Here is a 5,000-nt window from a genome sequence, read left to right as displayed (position 1 = left end):
AGTGCAGGTACTGTGGGTCGGGCGAGCACGAGGCGAGGGAGTGTGTCAAGCCGAAGGCATGTCACGGGTGTGACTCAGTAGCACACCTGTGGCGTGACTGCCCTGCCAGGCAGAGGTCATACGCGTCTGCAGCGGGGGGGGGAGCGAGAGCGGGGGATGGGGGTAGAAGAGGAGAGGAGCGCGCAGGAGATGGTGGCAGAGGAGGAGGAACTGCACCGAAGGAGCCAGAGAGAGAAGAGGAGAAAGAGAAGAAGAGGGACGGGAAAGAAGGAGAGGAGGATGGGACAGAAGGAGAGGGGGCTGGGACAGAGGGAGAGGAGGTGGAGATGGAAGGAGAGGAGGTCGGGATGGAAGAAGAGACGGGGGAGACGGAAGAAGAGGAGGACGAGATGGAAGGAGGGATGGGGGAGAGGGAGAGGATAGAGGAGGAACTAGTTAGGAGAAAAAGGACTGAGGAGATAAAAAGAGTAATGTATGGGGGAATGATGGAGCTGGTGGAAGAGAAAGGGCCAGGGGGATGGAGGGAGGGGGAAAAAGCTCAAGAGGTTCAAATTTTACACAGAAAGGCTGAGGGTATGGAGGCAGGGGAGTTTAAGAGGTGGCGTGAAAATTTAGAAAAAAAAAAAATATGGAGAGGTGATGAGGGAGAAGGGGTTATTCGAGGAGGCGGATAGGGTAGGGGTGGATGGGATAGAAGGGGGGGCGGGCGAGATGGAAGGAGAGGGGGAGGGGACAGAGGGAGAGGAGAGAAAGGAAGTAGAGGTGGAGGAATTGGACATGGGACAGAAAAAAGAACTCCTTCGAATGATGAGGGAGAGGATAGAGAAGAAGGGACCGGTAAAGGGTTGGGGGGAAGGGGAATTAGAGAGGGTGAAGAGAGAATTTGAGAAGGTGGTAAGGGAAAAGTTTTTGTATGGGGATCAGGAGGGTAGGGCAGGGACAGAAGGAGAGGGGGAAGGGGAAGAGGAGGGAAAAAGAGGGAAAAGGAAGGGGAAGGGGATAGAGGAAGGTAGGGTAGAAGAGAGGAGGGTGGAGGAGCAAAAAAGGTTAGTATATGGGAGAATGTTGGAGATGGAGGAAGGGAAAAGGTCGATAGATAATTGGGGGAAGGAGGAAACTAGTCGGAACTTGGAGAGGTGTAAGATGGAGGTTAGGATGATGGGGAATAGGGATTATAGGATGGAGCTTGTTAGATATGATAGGGTGTTTGGGGAGGAGATGAGGAAGCAGGGTTTGTATGTGGAGAGGGATAGGGCAAGGGAGAAAAGTGGTTCTTTGGAGCATAATAAAAAAACGAAGAAGAAGAAAAAGGTAGAGACTGTGGGTAGGGGGAGAGGTGGTGGGGAGGGAAGGGGGGAGGGAGAGGTGGCAGGACCTTCGGGTGTTTCTGCTTTCCTCTCTTCCTTTTCGTCCTTGGCACCTTTGAAGGAGCAGGTTGACAGTTGACAATTGGGGGGAAATGAAGGGAGGGAGTCAGGGACAGGGAGATGGCCCTGAGGAACACTTTGGGGTTGGAGGGTAGATGGGAGAGGGGAGGTGGGGGGAGGAGGTTTCACCTAGATGTTATTTGATTTGGTTGAGATATTGGTTAAGTTTTTGGATGGTTTTTGTTAGTTAGAGAATTTTAGTTTGGAAATTGTGTAATCTGAAAGATTTGAGTTGATTTTGGATGGTAATAGAATGTATTGTGTTGGTTAAAGATATATAATTTGTAATTATGTAAATTGGGAGATTTGAGTTGGTTTTTTTTTAATAAAAAAAAAAAAAAAAAAAAAAATCTGTTCTTATCAGTTTAATATCTGATACGTCCCCCATCGGGGGACTACATATTAAATGGATTTTTCGAACAGGGAGTCGGAAATGGGGCTTGCTCCGTCCGCTCCACGCATCGACCCGGTATTGCAGTACCTCCGGGAACGGTGCATTCTCCCGTTGTCAAGGATAAAAAAGAAAGAGACAAAGCTAGCAAGGAAAAAGAAGAAAGATCCAAAGTGAAAGTAGGGCGAAGCGCTTTTCATGGGTTCCCCCGTTTCCCGCCATTTTACTTAAAAAAAAAAAAAAAAAAAAAAAAAAAAAAAAAAAAAAACGTTGGCCAGGATAGTGAGTGAGTGTCTGTCTGTCTGTCTGTCTGTCTGTCTGTCTGTCTGTCTGTGACTTTTTACCCACACACAGCCCTCGAAAAGTTGGCAGAGTGGGTTGGGTGACCACCCGCGAGTTACCGGCCTAGAGTGCACAGTGTGTGTGTCTCGGGCCCCGACCTCTGACTTCCATACGACTCTGGTTTCTCTTCATTACGCACAAGCCTTTCGCCTTTTACTAAAGACTTCCGTGGAGAGGAACACTCATGAGTTCAACGTATTTTTGGAAGGGCTTTGCTTCTGGCAGAGCCCGCTATATCTTGTTTCAAGAGAAATTGACAGAGATGATGCAGAGACTTTTTGCTCATGCGTTTGACTTAGAATCGTAGCGGTGGGTGTATTTTTCCACTCACTCCCAAGTAGTCGCTAAGGGCAATTGAGTTCAAGCCCGACGACTGGCGTATTTGCCGGGCTTTGAACAAATAGTCGTCGCACTAGGCGTAAAGAGCTAGTGACTTAAAGACGAATTAGCGACTTTAAAAAATAAAATAAAAAACACCCGCCTGTCTGTCGCCAGGGAAAGGTTGGGTGGGTGGGTGGGTGGGTGGGGGGGGGAGGAGGAGCCGCCACCTTTTGCCAAACCAACCAACCGCCAAAGTCTGCCGAGACCCCCGGGTGCCCGGCGGGTGCAGGGTTCCATTTGTGGGTTATCGCTTCTCGGCCTTTTGGCTAAGATCAAGCTTGGTACCGAGGTGCCCCAGAGCTCGCTTAGTCAGAAGGTCGGAGATAGGAGGGCGGTAATTTTTGATAGGAATCATTGGGATTCTATTGAAGAGGTATTTATTGTGAGCTTTATTGAATTGGAAAAGGAGCATTAGAGGTTTTTTTTGTAGAGAAGTGCATTTTTTTCTGGTGAGAAGATGGCACAGAAAGCAGAGCAGAAGTCGGTGCCTGGTATGGGGATTGCCAACACCTTAAGATTTGCGTGGAAGGAGAAGGGATTGGAGCCGGCTGGAAGGGATACTTTCGGAAGATCCCTGTTGATGGGAGCGCTCAGTTTGGGGGTAAAGGATGTGTATTGCTTCCTGGAAAACCCATCGGAGGTTGCTTTCGATGTGACATTTTTCACAGAGGGAAAGCATGGGGAAACATTGAGGAAAGCCAGAGAAATGGAGAAGACAATGCCCATGTGTCAATATATAGTGACAAATTTGGCCAAGGTTAATTTCAGGGTGGTAACGGTTACCATGTATAACCCCTACGTGAAGGACGAGGAGGTGAGGAGTTTTCTTGGGAGATACATGGACAATATATCCTCAGCAAGGTACCTCAAGGACTCTCTTGGGTTTTGGACGGGGAGGAGAGGTTTCCAGGCTCTTCTGAGGGAGGATCCAGGAGGTCTGGGAGGATACCTCCATCCTCCGGCTATGTTCTCTCTGGGGGCTGACAGGGGAACATTATTCTATGCCCGTCAGCCTCCATTCTGCAGGCGTTGTATGGCCTATGGTCATACCTCGGCCTCGTGCAGCGGAAAGAAGTGCAGGTACTGTGGGTCGGTCGAGCACGAGGCGAGGGACTGTAGTGAGCCTAAGGCGTGTCACGGGTGTGGCTCGGTGGAGCACCTGTGGCGAGACTGCCCGGCTAGGCGCAGGTCATACGCGTCTGCAGCTGGGGGGGGAGCGAGAGCGGGGGATGGGGGTAGAAGAGAAGAGGAGCGGGAAGAAGGTGGTGGCAGAAGGGGAAAAACTGCACCAAAGGAGTCTGACAGAGAAGAGGAGGAAGAGGAGAAGAGAGCTGGGACAGAAGGAGTGGTGGCTGAGACAGAAGGAGTGGAGGCCGAGACAGAAGGAGTGGTGGATGGGACAGAAAGAGAGGTGGCCGGGACGGAACGAGAGATAGCCGGGACAGAAGGAGAGGGGGCTGGGACAGAGGGAGAGGAGGTGGAGATGGAAGGAGAGGAGGTCGGGATGGAAGAAGAGACGGGGGAGACGGAAGAAGAGGAGGACGAGATGGAAGGAGGGATGGGGGAGAGGGAGAGGATAGAGGAGGAACTAGTTAGGAGAAAAAGGACTGAGGAGATAAAAAGAGTAATGTATGGGGGAATGATGGAGCTGGTGGAAGAGAAAGGGCCAGGGGGATGGAGGGAGGGGGAAAAAGCTCAAGAGGTTCAAATTTTACACAGAAAGGCTGAGGGTATGGATGCAGGGGAGTTTAAGAGGTGGCGTGAAAATTTAGAAAAAAAAAAAATATGGAGAAGAGATGAGGGAGAGGGGATTATTCAAGGAGGCGGATAGGGTAGGGGTGGAAGGGATAGAAGAAGAGGCGGGTGAGATGGAAGGAGAGGGGGAGGGGACAGAGGGAGAGGAGAGAAAGGAAGTAGAAGTGGAGGAATTGGACATGGGAAGGAAAGAAGAACTCCTTCGAATGATGAGGGAGAGGATAGAGAAGAAGGGACCGGTAAAGGGTTGGGGGGAAGGGGAATTAGAGAGGGTGAAGAGAGAATTTGAGAAGGTGGTAAGGGAAAAGTTTTTGTATGGGGATCAGGAGGGTAGGGCAGGGACAGAAGGAGAGGGGGAGGGGGAAGAGGAGGGAAAAAGAGGGAAAAGGAAGGGGAAGGGGATAGAGGAAGGTAGGGTAGAAGAGAGGAGGGTGGAGGAGCAAAAAAGGTTAGTATATGGGAGAATGTTGGAGATGGAGGAAGGGAAAAGGTCGATAGATAATTGGGGGAAGGAGGAAACTAGTCGGAACTTGGAGAGGTGTAAGATGGAGGTTAGGATGATGGGGAATAGGGATTATAGGATGGAGCTTGTTAGATATGATAGGGTGTTTGGGGAGGAGATGAGGAAGCAGGGTTTGTATGTGGAGAGGGATAGGGCAAGGGAGAAAAGTGGTTCTTTGGAGCATATTAGAAAAACGAAGAAG

At 50.3% G+C, this 5,000-nt stretch overlaps 2 non-coding genes across 2 annotated transcripts; both read left to right on the top strand.

Moving 5' to 3' along the window:
- Positions 1-1,738: 1,738 nt before the first annotated feature.
- LOC120038539 lies at positions 1,739-1,930 on the top strand. The gene has a single exon (XR_005475108.1). It is a non-coding gene; the product is annotated as a U2 spliceosomal RNA (small nuclear RNA).
- A 342-nt stretch (positions 1,931-2,272) lies between these two features.
- On the top strand, positions 2,273-2,389 carry LOC120038562. The gene has a single exon (XR_005475129.1). It is a non-coding gene; the product is annotated as a U5 spliceosomal RNA (small nuclear RNA).
- Positions 2,390-5,000: the final 2,611 nt, after the last annotated feature.

Source organism: Salvelinus namaycush, unplaced genomic scaffold, assembly GCF_016432855.1.
Source record: "Salvelinus namaycush isolate Seneca unplaced genomic scaffold, SaNama_1.0 Scaffold2243, whole genome shotgun sequence".
Taxonomy (NCBI): domain Eukaryota; kingdom Metazoa; phylum Chordata; class Actinopteri; order Salmoniformes; family Salmonidae; genus Salvelinus; species Salvelinus namaycush.
This window is presented reverse-complemented; position numbering and strand designations above follow the sequence as displayed.